The sequence below is a fragment of the Pelobates fuscus genome, chromosome 1 (genome assembly GCF_036172605.1).
Source record: "Pelobates fuscus isolate aPelFus1 chromosome 1, aPelFus1.pri, whole genome shotgun sequence".
NCBI lineage: Eukaryota > Metazoa > Chordata > Amphibia > Anura > Pelobatidae > Pelobates > Pelobates fuscus.
Window position 1 is genome coordinate 4,102,354 of NC_086317.1, and position 19,002 is coordinate 4,121,355.

Genomic DNA, 19,002 nt, shown 5'->3' on the forward strand with positions numbered 1-19,002 from the left:
AGTTATACTGGTTAAAATAATATAAGTTTTATGTATGTACGATGTACACTCACAAAGTTATACAAATGTATAAAAAGTGTAACTTTTCAGCTTGGAGATAATTGAGTAGATACAGTTCTACTTCACCCTCAATCTAGAGTCCTGTCTCTTATTGGGGGTAACCGCTATACAGCTATTCACACTAGCTCTTGTAAGAGCTTCTTCACTTGGAACACGACTGGATCCTGAGAATCCTCCTCACTGATCGGGAAAAGGACACCCTCCAGCGGTTGAAACCCCTCTGCTACACGGGAGCAGCCCCTGGATGAGTGGGTAACAGAGCTTGAGAAACTGGTATGGAAGGAGATTTGGCTGGAGGACGCCTACCAGGCGGCACGGAGGATTTCCGATTTTGGGACATCCTTGACTACAGGATGGGCATGCACGATTGGCCTGTCGACTGCGCGTTGAAACCAGACATGATGCACCTGGCAACCATGGAGTGGGAATCTGCTACAAGGGATTGCTATGCTCTGCATACTCCCTTGCTATATCACTACTAAGCTCTTGTTAGAGCTTGTTCCTGTCTTGCTCTCTGAAGGAGTCTACGGTGGTTATGGTGTCGGCTGGAGTGCTTGGAGCCCTCAGGAAGCGCTAGGAGCATCCTTCAACGGAGGTACCCAGTAAGGGTGCCCGTCGATCCGTTACACTCTCTCCCTCCCTTCCCAGCCAGCGGCCACTTCTAACTGCCTGTGGGCCGCTGAGGGAGATCTTTGATCTCCCCACCGGCCCATGCAGGTACACACCAGGGTCGGTGCTCGGATAGTGCCGGCTCTGCATGGGCCAACAGGGGAGATCCCACTGGGCATTTGCCCGGTATGCCCGATGGCCAGTCCGGGCCTGGACAACAACTAAGGGCCTCTATATCTCCTGTAATTTACTCAAAATAAATCGTTTCTATACCCCATCATCTGACGAGATAGTTTTTTAGAGATAGGACCAAAGAAATACCACCCACACACACATGCAACAGAAGAAATGAAAGGAAGAAAGAAAATAAGCTTAGAGGGAGAAGATCTGGAAGAAGAATCCAAACAAGACAGAATACAAATATAGGGATTCCCCCTAATCAAGACTCAGGTATTTTAAACCTCTCCCCAAAAAAACTTCTGCACAGATAGCAGCTTTAAGTAACGGCTTTAAGTATGCCCCAACACGCTCATTTAACCAATTTGCTGCATACATCGACGTAAACAAATTCATAAGACAGGCCACAATAAAATAGAAAAGGTTCTATACAAGTCAAAAAACAACAACCCATACTGATGATATCACACATACACAACTAAAAGCCAAATCTACGTTCTTTCCCTACACCCATAAATCGGGGTGTCTGGAAACATTTCAAAAATTGGTAGTTAGTGATATGAATAAAATCGAACTTTAAAAAACGGACAATAATAATCTAACACGAAAAGAAAAAGAGATTTTAAGAGGATTGAAAAATGATGAAGGGATCAAGCCAGCTGACGAAGGAGGAAGGTCATCATACCCAAAGAGAGATACATGGAGGAAGCCCTTAGACAATTACATTCGATTTCTGCCTATGGAAAACTTTCACATGATCCAACTAAAAACAATCAAACAAAGAGCTTTTAAATCTTTTAAACAGAGGAAATGAGAATACGATATTAAACAATTCTTAATACTCTTACATTAATATACAATTTCCAACAATCCCAGCCACATATTTTCTCCCAAAAATAAACAAGGACTCTGTCAAGCCCCCTGGCCGCCCTATTGTCTCAGGCATTAATTCTATACTTTAAAATGTATCTGAATATATTGATATCATCCTTCAGCCTTTTGTACAAAAACTAGATTCAACTAAACAGACAGTATGGACCTACTCCAAATTTTAAACAATTTCAATGGAAAAAGACTACATTTTAGTTAGTAGTCATGTTCAATCACTATATTCAATTTTATAACATGACAGGAGGCTTCGTATTTGCTTAAGTCTCTCTTTACTAGAACTCCACAGCAGCACAGAAAAACAACCAATCAGAAAAAAGTTAGGTACTATAAAACTCCCCTCCCCATGCATCATTTCCTCTTTCTTTGCTGCTCCGCAGTCAGTACAGGTCAGAGTACCACTGCCTCCTGCTTATAGTGGGTGGCTTTGGGTTTTATTATGATTTATTAAGATTTTTATTTGGTATCTTGGTATATTTACTTATTTGTTATACTGTACTTATTTATTTAGTATCATATGTTTTCTACTTACTATATATTTATATGTTATATATTTTGTGTTTAGTTATATTTTTCTGATATATATTTACTTTTTACTGCTTAGGTAGGTTATGCATATTGTATTTAGATATTTTTGTTATGTTATTGGGACTCCTACCTTTTGATTTTTGCTTCCCCTGTCTTCTCGGGGATTCCTTTCCTTTTGTGGTTGTTTTACGGAAGTTCTTGGGGATTCCTTTTCAGTCATGCCTCCCCCACCTTCCCCCGCTCCCGTCGCTGCCCCACTCTCTTTGTCCCACCATTATTTTCTGCGGGCTGCATGTGTTGTATCGGGGTTTCAGGAGACTAGCCTCTGGCTGCCTGATCCCTCTGGCTGATTTCCCCGAACCCCTACAGAATAGTTAGCCAAGCAAATAGGCCCAGACATAGCAGGCCATTCAAATAGGCACCGATATAGTAGGCCAATAAATGGGGCACAGACAAAGCAGGCCAATCAATGGGGCACAGGCATAGCAGGCCGTTGTAATGGGCACAGACATAGCAAGCCGTTTTAAATGGGCACAGACATAGCAGGCCATTTTAAATGGGCACAGACATAGCAGGCCGTTCTAATGGGCACAGACATAGCAGGCCGTTCTAATGGGCACAGACATAGATGGCCAATCAATAGGGCACAGACATAGCAGGCCAATCAATGGGGCACAGACATAGCAGGCCAATCCTGGGTTGTGTAATATTATTATATTATATGTTATTTATATATAGCGCCATCCAATTCCGCAGGGCGTTACAATGGGTATTGAATGAGTAATGGGGACCTTTGAGTTTGGGTAGAGGTCCCTAAAGCAGTTGTAGATCCTCAGAGCATCCTGTGACATAGGACCCCTAGACACCAACCCTTTTAGACAGCGTAATGCCGTGTGAATAACCTGAACCGGGACTGGTAGTCCCTAAATGCCCAGCAGGCAAATAGTGGTATTCCAGCTGTATTGGGTATAAGCGGAAGTTGTTCCAGTGACTATCATGTCCATGAATGTAAGATACACTGAGCAATACTCTCCTGAAACTGTGAGTTGGTATGCCCATGCTCACACAGATCTGCTTGAAAGTTCTTATCATTATTATAGATTACCATCATCATACCACCTGAAGGGTATTGTAACCATGGACACTTCCAGGAGTAGGGCTAACGATAGCCAACTCAATGAATTCCCCTGAGAATCTGATAAAATTGTATAGTATCAGCGTAGACTGGTCTCCCCTACCAGTTGAGTCAGAGCTTATATATATGCCATGGACAGAGAATTCACACCAGAGTAGTCTCATCTGAGACCTCCTAGCTGGACCAGAAAAAATATATACTGAGAAGCACATGAATCATTGAGCTAACTGGCCCTTAATACACCCTGTACAGAGCCTGAACAACTGCGTTCATATATACCTGTAACTCACAGTAATCTGTGATATACCTTGTCACTGTGATATACACTGTCAGCAAAACTCACAGCAATCTGTGATATACACTGTCAGTAAAACGCACAGCAATCTGTGATATACACTGTCAGTAAAACTCACAGCAATCTGTGATATACACTGTCAGTAAAACTCACAGCAATCTGTGATATACACTGTCAGCAAAACTCACAGCAATCTGTGATATACACTGTCAGTAAAACTCACAGCAATCTGTGATATACACTGTCAGTAAAACTCACAGCAATCTGTGATATACACTGTCAATAAAACTCACAGCAATCTGTGATATACACTGTCAGCAAAACTCACAGCAATCTGTGATATATACTGTCAGCAAACTCACAGCAATCTGTGATATACACTGTCAGCAAAACTCACAGCAATCTGTGATATATACTGTCAGCAAACTCACAGCAATCTGTGATATACACTGTCAGCAAAACTCACAGCAATCTGTGATATACACTGTCAGTAAAACGCACAGCAATCTGTGATATACACTGTCAGCAAAACTCACAGCAATCTGTGATATACACTGTCAGTAAAACGCACAGCAATCTGTGATATACACTGTCAGTAAAACTCACAGCAATCTGTGATATACACTGTCAGTAAAACTCACAGCAATCTGTGATATACACTGTCAGTAAAACTCACAGCAATCTGTGATATATACTGTCAGTAAAAAACCCACAGCAATCTGTGATATACACTGTCAGCAACACTCACAGCAATCTGTGATATACACTGTCAGCAAACTCACAGCAATCTGTGATATACACTGTCAGCAAAAGTCACAGCAATCTGTGATATACACTGTCAGCAACACTCACAGCAATCTGTGATATACACTGTCAGCAAAACTCACAGCAATCTGTGATATACACTGTCAGCAAAACTCACAGCAATCTGTGATATACACTGTCAGCAAACTCACAGCAATCTGTGATATACACTGTCAGTAAAACTCACAGCAATCTGTGATATACACTGTCAGTAAAACTCACAGCAATCTGTGATATACACTGTCAGTAAAACGCACAGCAATCTGTGATATACACTGTCAGTAAAACTCACAGCAATCTGTGATATACACAGTCAGTAAAACACACAGCAATCTGTGATATACACTGGCAGCAAAACTCACAGCAATCTGTGATATACACTGTCAGCAACACTCACAGCAATCTGTGATATACACTGTCAGTAAAACTCACAGCAATCTGTGATATACACTGTCATTAAAACTCACAGCAATCTGTGATATACACTGTCAGTAAAAGTCACAGCAATCTGTGATATACACTGTCAGCAAAAGTCACAGCAATCTGTGATATACACACTGGCAGCAAAATTCACAGCAATCTTAGATACATTGCCAATAAAACTCACAGCATCTGAGATATAATATGCCATGGAAACTCAGAAATCAGATATGTAAAATGCCAAAAGACAGTAATCTGTGAGATAACAACTGTAATAAAAACATAACACACATCTGAAGAAAACTATGGCAAACTGGAGGAGGGGCCGCGAGTAGGTGCACTCTCCTCCACCCGGTCGGCTGCCCGTGGCTCTTAGAAGAAGTTGAGCGCAGCGGGTGGCCACGTGGTGAGCGGGGTGGCCACGTGGGTGAGCGGAGCAGCCACCGGGTACTTGCGTCCGACCGCGAGTACCTCGGTTGCCTGGTGGTATTCCAGCTGTATTGGGCACAGACATAGCAGGCCGTTCTAATGGGCACAGACATAGCAGGCCGTTCTAATGGGCACAGACATAGCAGGCCAATCAATAGGGCACAGACATAGCAGGCCAATCAATGGGGCACAGACATAGCAGGCCAATCCTGGGTTGTGTAATATTATTATATTATATGTTATTTATATATAGCGCCATCCAATTCCGCAGGGCGTTACAATGGGTATTGAATGAGTAATGGGGACCTCTGAGTTTGGGTAGAGGTCCCTAAAGCAACTGTAGATCCTCAGAGCATCCTGTGACATAGGACCCCTAGACACCAACCCTTTTAGACAGCGTAATGCCGTGTGAATAACCTGAACCGGGACTGGTAGTCCCTAAATGCCCAGCAGGCAAATAGTGGTATTCCAGCTGTATTGGGTATAAGCGGAAGTTGTTCCAGTGACTATCATGTCCATGAATGTAAGATACACTGAGCAATACTCTCCTGAAACTGTGAGTTGGTATGCCCATGCTCACACAGATCTGCTTGAAAGTTCTTATCATTATTATAGATTACCATCATCATACCACCTGAAGGGTATTGTAACCATGGACACTTCCAGGAGTAGGGCTAACGATAGCCAACTCAATGAATTCCCCTGAGAATCTGATAAAATTGTATAGTATCAGCGTAGACTGGTCTCCCCTACCAGTTGAGTCAGAGCTTATATATATGCCATGAACAGAGAATTCACACCAGAGTAGTCTCATCTGAGACCTCCTAGCTGGACCAGAAAAAATATATACTGAGAAGCACATGAATCATTGAGCTAACTGGCACTTAATACACCCTGTACAGAGCCTGAACAACTGCGTTCATATATACCTGTAACTCACAGTAATCTGTGATATACCTTGTCACTGTGATATACACTGTCAGTAAAACTCACAGCAATCTGTGATATATACTGTCAGTAAAACTCACAGCAATCTGTGATATACACTGTCAGTAAAACTCACAGCAATCTGTGATATACACTGTCAGTAAAACTCACAGCAATCTGTGGTATACACTGTCAGCAAAACTCACAGCAATCTGTGATATACACTGTCAGTAAAACTCACAGCAATCTGTGATATACACTGTCAGTAAAACTCACAGCAATCTGTGATATACACTGTCAGCAAAACTCACAGCAATCTGTGATATACACTGTCAGTAAAACTCACAGCAATCTGTGATATACACTGTCAGCAAAACTCACAGCAATCTGTGATATACACTGTCAGTAAAACGCACAGCAATCTGTGATATACACTGTCAGTAAAACTCACAGCAATCTGTGATATACACTGTCAGTAAAACTCACAGCAATCTGTGATATACACTGTCAGTAAAACTCACAGCAATCTGTGATATATACTGTCAGTAAAAAACCCACAGCAATCTGTGATATACACTGTCAGCAACACTCACAGCAATCTGTGATATACACTGTCAGCAAACTCACAGCAATCTGTGATATACACTGTCAGCAAAAGTCACAGCAATCTGTGATATACACTGTCAGCAACACTCACAGCAATCTGTGATATACACTGTCAGCAAAACTCACAGCAATCTGTGATATACACTGTCAGCAAAACTCACAGCAATCTGTGATATACACTGTCAGCAAACTCACAGCAATCTGTGATATACACTGTCAGTAAAACTCACAGCAATCTGTGATATACACTGTCAGTAAAACTCACAGCAATCTGTGATATACACTGTCAGTAAAACGCACAGCAATCTGTGATATACACTGTCAGTAAAACTCACAGCAATCTGTGATATACACAGTCAGTAAAACACACAGCAATCTGTGATATACACTGGCAGCAAAACTCACAGCAATCTGTGATATACACTGTCAGCAACACTCACAGCAATCTGTGATATACACTGTCAGTAAAACTCACAGCAATCTGTGATATACACTGTCATTAAAACTCACAGCAATCTGTGATATACACTGTCAGTAAAAGTCACAGCAATCTGTGATATACACTGTCAGCAAAAGTCACAGCAATCTGTGATATACACACTGGCAGCAAAATTCACAGCAATCTTAGATACATTGCCAATAAAACTCACAGCATCTGAGATATAATATGCCATGGAAACTCAGAAATCAGATATGTAAAATGCCAAAAGACAGTAATCTGTGAGATAACAACTGTAATAAAAACATAACACACATCTGAAGAAAACTATGGCAAACTGGAGGAGGGGCCGCGAGTAGGTGCACTCTCCTCCACCCGGTCGGCTGCCCGTGGCTCTTAGAAGAAGTTGAGCGCAGCGGGTGGCCACGTGGTGAGCGGGGTGGCCACGTGGGTGAGCGGAGCAGCCACCGGGTACTTGCGTCCGACCGCGAGTACCTCGGTTGCCTGGTGGTATTCCAGCTGTATTGGGCACAGACATAGCAGGCCGTTCTAATGGGCACAGACATAGCAGGCCGTTCTAATGGGCACAGACATAGCAGGCCAATCAATAGGGCACAGACATAGCAGGCCAATCAATGGGGCACAGACATAGCAGGCCAATCCTGGGTTGTGTAATATTATTATATTATATGTTATTTATATATAGCGCCATCCAATTCCGCAGGGCGTTACAATGGGTATTGAATGAGTAATGGGGACCTCTGAGTTTGGGTAGAGGTCCCTAAAGCAACTGTAGATCCTCAGAGCATCCTGTGACATAGGACCCCTAGACACCAACCCTTTTAGACAGCGTAATGCCGTGTGAATAACCTGAACTGGGACTGGTAGTCCCTAAATGCCCAGCAGGCAAATAGTGGTATTCCAGCTGTATTGGGTATAAGCGGAAGTTGTTCCAGTGACTATCATGTCCATGAATGTAAGATACACTGAGCAATACTCTCCTGAAACTGTGAGTTGGTATGCCCATGCTCACACAGATCTGCTTGAAAGTTCTTATCATTATTATAGATTACCATCATCATACCACCTGAAGGGTATTGTAACCATGGACACTTCCAGGAGTAGGGCTAACGATAGCCAACTCAATGAATTCCCCTGAGAATCTGATAAAATTGTATAGTATCAGCGTAGACTGGTCTCCCCTACCAGTTGAGTCAGAGCTTATATATATGCCATGAACAGAGAATTCACACCAGAGTAGTCTCATCTGAGACCTCCTAGCTGGACCAGAAAAAATATATACTGAGAAGCACATGAATCATTGAGCTAACTGGCACTTAATACACCCTGTACAGAGCCTGAACAACTGCGTTCATATATACCTGTAACTCACAGTAATCTGTGATATACCTTGTCACTGTGATATACACTGTCAGTAAAACTCACAGCAATCTGTGATATATACTGTCAGTAAAACTCACAGCAATCTGTGATATACACTGTCAGTAAAACTCACAGCAATCTGTGATATACACTGTCAGTAAAACTCACAGCAATCTGTGGTATACACTGTCAGCAAAACTCACAGCAATCTGTGATATACACTGTCAGTAAAACTCACAGCAATCTGTGATATACACTGTCAGTAAAACTCACAGCAATCTGTGATATACACTGTCAGTAAAACTCACAGCAATCTGTGATATACACTGTCAGCAAAACTCACAGCAATATGTGATATACACTGTCAGCAAAACTCACAGCAATCTGTGATATACACTGTCAGTAAAACGCACAGCAATCTGTGATATACACTGTCAGTAAAACTCACAGCAATCTGTGATATACACTGTCAGCAAAACTCACAGCAATCTGTGATATATACTGTCAGCAAACTCACAGCAATCTGTGATATACACTGTCAGCAAAACTCACAGCAATCTGTGATATACACTGTCAGTAAAACGCACAGCAATCTGTGATATACACTGTCAGTAAAACTCACAGCAATCTGTGATATACACTATCAGTAAAACTCACAGCAATCTGTGATATACACTGTCAGCAAAACTCACAGCAATCTGTGATATATACTGTCAGCAAACTCACAGCAATCTGTGATATACACTGTCAACAAAACTCACAGCAATCTGTGATATACACTGTCAGTAAAACGCACAGCAATCTGTGATATACACTGTCAGTAAAACGCACAGCAATCTGTGATATACACTGTCAGCAAAACTCACAGCAATCTGTGATATACACTTGTCAGCAAACTCACAGCAATCTGTGATATACACTGTCAGTAAAACTCACAGCAATCTGTGATATACACTGTCAGCAAAACTCACAGCAATCTGTGATATACACTGTCAGCAAAACTCACAGCAATCTGTGATATACACTGTCAGTAAAACGCACAGCAATCTGTGATATACACTGTCAGTAAAACTCACAGCAATCTGTGATATACACTGTCAGCAAAAGTCACAGCAATCTGTGATATACACCATCAGTAAAACTCACAGCAATCTGTGATATACACTGTCAGCAAAACTCACAGCAATCTGTGATATACACTGTCAGCAAAACTCACAGCAATCTGTGATATACACTGTCAGTAAAACGCACAGCAATCTGTGATATACACTTGTCAGCAAAACTCACAGCAATCTGTGATATACACTGTCAGCAAACTCACAGCAATCTGTGATATACACTGTCAGTAAAACGCACAGCAATCTGTGATATACACTGTCAGTAAAACTCACAGCAATCTGTGATATACACTGTCAGTAAAACTCACAGCAATCTGTGATATACACTGTCAGTAAAACTCACAGCAATCTGTGATATACACTGTCAGCAAAACTCACAGCAATCTGTGATATACACTTGTCAGCAAACTCACAGCAATCTGTGATATACACTGTCAGCAAAACTCACAGCAATCTGTGATATACACTGTCAGCAAAAGTCACAGCAATCTGTGATATACACTGTCAGCAAAACTCACAGCAATCTGTGATATACACTGTCAGCAAAACTCACAGCAATCTGTGATATACACTGTCAGTAAAACGCACAGCAATCTGTGATATACACTGTCAGTAAAACGCACAGCAATCTGTGATATACACTGTCAGTAAAACTCACAGCAATCTGTGATATACACTGTCAGTAAAACTCACAGCAATCTGTGATATACACAGTCAGTAAAACACACAGCAATCTGTGATATACACTGTCAGCAACACTCACAGCAATCTGTGATATACACTGTCAGCAAACTCACAGCAATCTGTGATATACACTGTCAGCAAAAGTCACAGCAATCTGTGATATACGCACTGGCAGCAAAATTCACAGCAATCTTAGATACATTGCCAATAAAACTCACAGCATCTGAGATATAATTTGCTTGGCTAACTATTCTGTATCCATTCGTTTGGCCTGCTGGGCCTCTGCCCTTCTGACGGGCCTGCTCTATTGGTGCCGAACCCCTTTTGGCCGCAGGCCTGGGGGAATTTCACTGAGGAAAAGCCAGCGCCCACCAGTGACATGGAGATAGGCAGGTGTCCAGACAAGCACCATTGCCATACTATCCAAGAGGACACCAGTATACGGCCATCTGAATATGGTGGGAAGGGTGAAGGCCCTAAACCTCATGCCTGAAGGGCAAGGTTTCTTATGAAGACCCCGGACACACATCCACGGTTTACGCCAGACCGGCGACGGCACATCTCCAAGGAGAGCTTCGCACAGGCAAGGACCGGTACTCAGACACCTACAGGAGGACTCTGTGTTTTCCTTGTCTTTAACAACTAACTCCGTATCTGCCTCCCGGTATCCATATGGTATCGGTAGTTATTCCTGCGTAGGTTAGCTCCAGGCCCTGTTCAGTGGGGCTTACTTGTCTTACCTTCCGGCCTGCTATTTGCCTTCTAGCTGAGATAGAATTTGCGTTTTTACTCTTATTTACGTTATTGTGGTTTTTTTGTTTTCGTGACTTCCTTTTCCTTTCGCTCGGGTCGTCGAGAGGCCTGACTTGACCTCCTCCGACCTCCTGGGCGCTCGTGGATTGCAGAGAACGTCTCCAGCTTTCCTCAGACTACCAACGGTCATCCTGGACCCCGTGCACGCATGCCCCAAGCTATGCAAACCTCTTCATGGTGGACTGGGAACATTCTGCCATGTGGGGTGGATCATGGCTGGGGTGCAAACCTGGTCCTCTTCCGCCGCTATATAGATGATCTGTTTTTTATCTGGAAAGGTCCTGAGCCATTTTAATATAATTTTTAATATTTTTAAGCCTTTGAAACAGAGAAAAATTAGGCTCAAACTGCAGTAAGACTTCTATTAATTTTCTAGCTCTTGATATCTATGTTGATAGCATTTTAAAAACTCGCACTTTTTTCAAAAAAGTGCAGACAAGCCCCTTTATTGGAAAGAGAAAAAATCAGCGCTAGATTGCCACACAAAATAATAGTAAGGCTGCAATCCTTAAAAGGGGAGTCCCCTATAATCCCCTAATGGTAAGAAATGATGCAAAATAGAACAAAAAAAGGTTGCGCCTAAAATATACAGTAAAACATATAAGAGTGTATATAATAAATAATATAAAATAATACAATTTAATATTAAATATTAAATTAAATATAAATGGATAATTGGCAATAGTCCAAAGCACTTATCATAAGTCCATAATGGTAGATGCCGTGTATAAGAACAGGGATCCTGAGGCGTAAAATGGGGTGTGTCTTCACAAAGGTGTCCTTGAAATCCAGTGAAGTAATATGTGGAGAAAAAGACAAAAGGAACTCCAATGGCACAGTATATAGATGAGTAAAATGGTAAATAAAATAAAAGTAGTCTTACTCACACTTTTCAGAGCTAGAATCTAGCTCTGATATAACGCACGTGAAGTGGAATAATCCCCACTCAAGGATATGCGGAGTAATATTGATTGGCGAGTATCTGGCTCAGATTCAACGTCCAAGTTGGTATTATTCGACCCAGGGAGATAAAATAACGTATATAGTGCTCTCTGTATAGTAATTAAAAGGTGTATAAAAAGAGAATAAATATACTACTCACAGTATATAGAGCAGGCTTGTACTGCTCAATGTAGGCGCTTGGGTGGTATCATCCCCACCTAAGGATTCTTTAGGCTTCTCGTCAGGTAGATAGTATATGTATAGTCAGGTGAAAAAGAAAAGAAAATGGCTATAAAATGTTTTATGCCAAAGTATTTTCTTTATTGTAAAGTATAAAAATTAATATCTAAACGCGTTTCGCCGCAAGGGCTTCTTCAAGTAGCTTTTTTACTATTATCTACTTGAAGAAGCCCTTGCGGCGAAATTAAAATGTCTTTTGATTTTGTTTGGGTAAAGGATAATACTATCTTTCTTGGTATTAAAATTCCAAGAAATATAAAAAATATTATAGAGGTTAACTTTCTTCCACTTATAAAAATCTACAAATAAGATCCTAAAAGAATGGGTCAGTAGCGAGATTTCCTGGATAGGACGTATAAACACCATTCGCTCATACATTCTGCTTAAGTGGAATTATCTTTTTAGAATGCTACCAAAACAAGTTCCAACTCCATGGTTAAAAATGATACAATCAGCTTTCTCCAAATTCATTTGGAAGGGGAAAAAAACGAGAATAAGCTTACAGTTATTATCTAAGAAAAGAAAAGATGGAGGCCTTGCCGCCCCTAATATAATAGAATATCATAATGCCTGTATGCTGGCACCTTACGTAGTGATCAAAAAGATCAAGCTTGTTATCAAATAGAGCAATCCTTCGTAGAGACAAATAACTTACCTGCTTTATTTTGGACAACAAGGAAGCAGGAAAATAAGATCAACTTAGTATACCCAGAACACTCTACAATTATAGATAACATTCTGAGATATTGGTACAACACTAAGAAGAAACTTAAAATAGAATATCGACCCTTAGAGGTAATTAAGGGGAACATTGAGGATATTAATATAAGGGGATGGACACAAAAGGGAATTACGAAAAATAAGAGATCATAGATAAAACGGAAATTAAGTCATTTAATCAGTTACAGTCAGAGTTTGGGATTGACAGTAAGGAGATATTCACATATTTAAGAATTAAGTTTTATTTGGTGACATTCTTGGATTTCCAGCTTAATAAAAATATTAGTAATTTAAAAAAGATTCTGGAAACTCATGGAGTTAAAGGCCATATTTCAAGATGTTATGAGTATCTAGGGGACTCTCAGAAGTTTTCTGCTTGGAAATCTAAAAGAATGTGGGAAAAAGACTTACAGATTGCAATCCCTGAGCAAGACATGATAGGTGCGATTGTTAAGGTCAATAAATCGGTACACTGTGTAAATATAGTAGAGAATTTTTATAAACTTACGAACAGATGGTATATGGTCCCAGAAAAGTTGGCTAAAATATATAAAGACCAGAATCATCTTTGTTGGCGATGTGACGATGGGAAAGGAGATTACCGTATATACTCGAGTATAAGCCGAGTTTTTCAGCACATTTTTTGTGCTGAAAAACCCCAACTCGGCTTATACTCGAGTCACTGTCTGTATTATGGCAATTTGCATTGCCATAATACAGACTGGGGGGGAGAGGGGGGCTGTCAGAGCTGTACTTACCTTTCCTGCAGCTCTTGTCAGCTCTCTTCTCCTCCTCTGCGCCGTCCGTTCAGCACCTCGGTCAGCTCCCAGTGTAAATCTCGCGAGAGCCGCGGCTCTCGCGAGATTTACACTGGGAGCTGACAGAAGAGCTGCACGGACGGCGCAGAGGAGAAGAGAGCTGACAAGAGCTGCAGGAAAGGTAAGTACAGCTCTGACAGCCCCCTTCTCCCCCCACTGAACTGCCAATGCTGGACCACCAGGGAAGGAGCCCCCCTCCCTGCCATGAATCAAGCAGGGAGGGGGGACGAAAAAAAAAATGAATAATAATAAAATAAAATAATAAATAATAAATAATAAAACAATAAAATAAAAAAGTTAAATAATAAGAAATAATAAATAAAAAAAATTAAAATATATTTTTAAAAAAAATAATAAAATTGCGCACCCCCCACCAAGGCTCTTCAACACACACACACACACACACACACACACACACACACACACACACACACACACACACTGCATTCATACACACACTGCATTCATACACACACTGCATTCATACACACTGCATTCATACACACACTGCATTCATACACACTGCATTCATACACACACTGCACTCATACTCACACTGCATTCATACACACACTGCACTCATACACACTGCACTCATACACACTGCACTCATACACACTGCATTCATACACACTGCACTCATACACACTGCACTCATACACACACTGCACTCATACACACACTGCATTCATACACACACTGCACTCATACACACACTGCATTCATACACACACTGCACTCATACACACTGCACTCATACACACTGCACTCATACACACACTGCATTCATACACACTGCATTCATACACACTGCATTCATACACACTGCATTCATACACACTGCACTCATACACACTGCACTCATACACACTGCACTCATACACACTGCATTCATACACACACTGCACTACTACACACACTGCACTACTACACACACTGCACTCATACACACACGCTGCACTCATATACACACACTGTAAATAAATATTCAATTAATATATTTTTTTAGGATCTAATTTTATTTAGAAATTTACCAGTAGCCGCTGCATTTCCCACCCTAGTCTTATACTCGAGTCAATAAGTTTTCCCAGTTTTTTGGGGTAAAATTAGGGGCCTCGGCTTATATTCGGGTCGGCTTATACTCGAGTATATACGGTACCTCCATATATGGTGGCAATGTGGGTCTCTGGGTGGTATATGGAAGTTTATATACCAACAGATTTACAGTGTTTGCCAGATATATATACCTTTCACGCCCCAGAGTTTTCTGTTACACCAGGGATGGCCCTCCATGCCTACTGAGAAAGTCATGCTGATAATACATACTTTGATGGCAACTAAGATAATTTTTTTATTTTATTTTTAGTCAATCAATTTTTATTGAATCAGGCAAAGATATGGGTACAGAATGAAGGGGGGGGGGGGTAAAAAATGTTCATACAGGCTGGGAACATGATAACAAACTGTCACAGCATTTGCAAGCAAAGAGTGTTACTGGTAATTATGTTATGCATTTTACAGAACAAGCACTGTGTTGCAGAAAAGAACGGTAGATAGGTAGATCCAGAACAAGTTAACTACAAAAATGGGTTTTCGTTCAAATAGTATTTTGTGTGAGATTGTCCAGTGCTACTGGAATATTATTGGACTGAATCATAGCAAAGGAGTCATTTCAAAGGTTGTCTCATAGCATACAGGTGACCTTAAATTGTAGGACCAGGGGCAACCACTGAGTAGACATGTGTATTGATATCGTCCTTATTGAGGACATGCAAGTTACGTACTGAGCACAGCAAGGCTAACAGTTACTCTAGTGTTGAGAGGGTGGCCACAGGTTGGCATACTAAGATGCCAGGCAGTATATCGTGTCTTTCGCAGTGTGACCCATACGGTCAGTGGCTAGGAATTTCAGCGGGTAAGTGAGGCATGTCTGTGGGTACGTCATGAATGGGCATACAAGAGATCAATCCGAATCAGGTGATACATATGGGTGTCGGTATGTAGTCGTCAGTAGATTGAGTTATGGTCGAGCTTCAGCTAGTCTGTCCGTCTGAGACATTCATGTGGGCAGAAGGGAGGGGAGGGAGAGGGGGGGGAAAGAGAGCGGGAGGGGGGGGGGAGAGGGAAGAGTCCGAGGCCTCGGCCCGCGCCCCTGCCACCGTGAGGTACCACAGCCAGGGCGCCCAGGTACGCGTGCATTTCTCCTGCCTGTCCTGTAGCGTAGCCGTGAGGGATTCCATGGTGTAAATGTCTCCCACTTTGTCTAACCACTGCTGGAGCGTGGGCGCATCCCGTCTCTTCCATTTTGTGGGGATCAAAGAGGTGGCAGCTGTCAGCATATGTTTAAGCAGTGACTTTTTATAGGTGGAGGTTGGTATGTCTGTGTGATGTAGGAGCATGGACAGGGGTTGGAACGGTAAGGAAGTGTCCGTGATTTGTCGGATGGTATCCCTAATCGTTGTCCAAAAGGGAACGATACCGGGGCAGGACCACCAGATATGGAGGAAGGAGCCATCTGCAGATCCGCATCGCCAGCAGTCTCCAGACGTCTCAGCGTCCATTCGGTGCAAGGTGTCAGGAGTTCGATACCAGCGGGTTAAGATTTTAAAGTTTGTCTCCTGGTATCTGGAGCTGATGGAACTTTTGTGCGTTAGGGTGAAAATATTTTCCCACTCCTGGTTAGTGAGTGTGGTCCCCATCTCCCTCTCCCACCTGGACACAAATCCAGGGTGTGTTAGGTTTTCATTTGTCAGGAGTAATGCATAGAGTCTGGAGACCCCCTTATCGGGGTGGGTCCGTTTGGTACAGAGCGATTCAAACTGTGTGGGCTCCCTGTGGAGGTGTTGTGTGGACGGGAAGGACCTATAGTATGCCTGCATTTGTAAGTAATGGAAGCTGTCCGCGCCCGAGGGTGTTTTGTCCCCAATAAGACCCGCTAGGGGCTTAAGCCGGTTCCCTTGTAGAAGTTGACGGAAGTATAGCCAGTCCGAGTCGGTGTATGCGCGCAGGTCTGCGGGGGTGAGCCCCCCTCCAATCTTAGGGTTATGTGTTATGGGTGTGAGGGGGCCGTCGGCGGTCGTGAGTTGGTGTGAGTATCGCAGCGACCACCAGACTTTCAACGTGGCGTCTATGAGTGGGTTTCCAGTTCGCAGGGGTCCCGTCGTCTGAGAGCTTAACCACAGGCGGGATGGGAGTGAGCCACCCGCCTGTGTGAGTTCCATGGGAACCCATAATTTGGTTGTAGGGCGAGCGTGCCAGTCCACCATCCGCAGTAGGTGGGCCGCCTGGGAGTATCTCAGGAAGGACGGGAGCCCCGCGCCCCCTTTGGCCTTAGGTCGTTCTAGAATCGCCCTGCTCACCCTGCTAGCCTTCCCGTTCCACACGAAGTGACGTACGGCCGTGGTTATGGAGCCGAAGAAAGCTCTCGGTAGGAATATGGGGACCGCCTGGAAGAGGAATAGGAGACGTGGTAAGACATTCATTTTGACGGCGTTTATGCGGCCGAACCAAGAGACAAATAGGCCCTGCCATCGTCGGAGGTCAAGCTGTATGTCTGATAGTAGGGGGAGAAAATTCAGTTGGTATAGGAGGGACAGGTCGGTGGGGAGCCAGATCCCTAGGTATCTCAGTTTGGAAGTGCACCAGGCGAAGCGGAATTGTGTGCGAAGGTGTGCGGTTCTCTCAGCGTCAAGCGAAATCGGCAGGGCTTCAGATTTACTCGTATTCAGCTTAAGGTTAGAGATTTCGCCGAAATCTCGGAAGGCCCGGAGGAGGTTGGGGAGTGAGACTGCCGGGTTGTTGATAAAAAACAACATGTCGTCCGCAAAAGCGGCAACCTTGTGTTCCACATTGTGCAGTCTGTACCCCGTGATGCCCCCATCCCATCTGACCGCCTCCAGGAAAGGTTCCAGGGTGAGGGCAAACAGGAGGGGGGACAGGGGACAGCCCTGCCTGGTGCCATTGCAGATGGAGAACGGGGCTGAGAGTGCGCCATTGATCCGAATACGGGCCGTGGGGTTCGTGTATAGGGCTTGGACCCAGGAGCGAACGTGGGGTCCAAATTGCATGTGTCGCAGGGTGGCCTCGAGGTACTGCCAATCCACCCGATCAAAGGCTTTCTCGGCATCTGTGGATACCAAGACCAGGTTCTTGTCTGTCGATAGGGCGGAGTGGATCATGTTTAGGGCTCGAATGGTGTTGTCCCGGGCCTCCCTACCGGGGATGAAACCCACCTGATCAGGGTGCACCAAGGAGGGGAGTACGCGTGCGAGTCTAAGGGCCATGGTCTTGGCAAATACCTTAAGGTCAGCATTAAGGAGCGATATCGGCCTGTAACTTCCGCAGTTGGTGGGGTCCTTCCCCTCCTTAGGAATGACCGTCACTCTCGCGTGTAGTGAGTCTACCGGGAACCTACCACCATCTAGAAGGGAATTAAGTCCCTCCAGTAAGTGCGGTAACAATGTGTCCTTGAATTTACGTAGGTACACAGTCGGTAGGCCGTCTGGGCCGGGGGCTCTGTTTGATCTAGACACCTTGAGGGCTGCGGTGAGTTCCTCTAGGGTAATAGGTTGGTCCAGTTCCTCGGCCAGGTCACCCGGGACCTTGTGCCCTACATATTCCGAGAGGAAGGTCTCTATTTTCTGTAGGTGCCGTGGCGACTCCGCGTGTCGTGTGGTACTGTCAATGTTGTAAAGGTCTGAGTAGAAAAGCCAAAAAGCTTTTAATATGTCTGATGGGGCCCTCTTAATTGTCCCGTCCTCCCCTACGATCTGGTGTACATGGCGTTGCCTCTGTCTCTGAGTTAGTGTACGGGCGAGCAGTCTCACACTCTTATTGGAGAATTCGTAAAAGTGTCTGTTGGACTTTCGTACTGTGTGAAGCATTTTCTGGGCGAGTAAGTCTCTGAGTTGCCTACGCTGGTCAGTGAGTCTGCAGTATATGTCGTCCGCTTGGTCCTGTTTGTGACT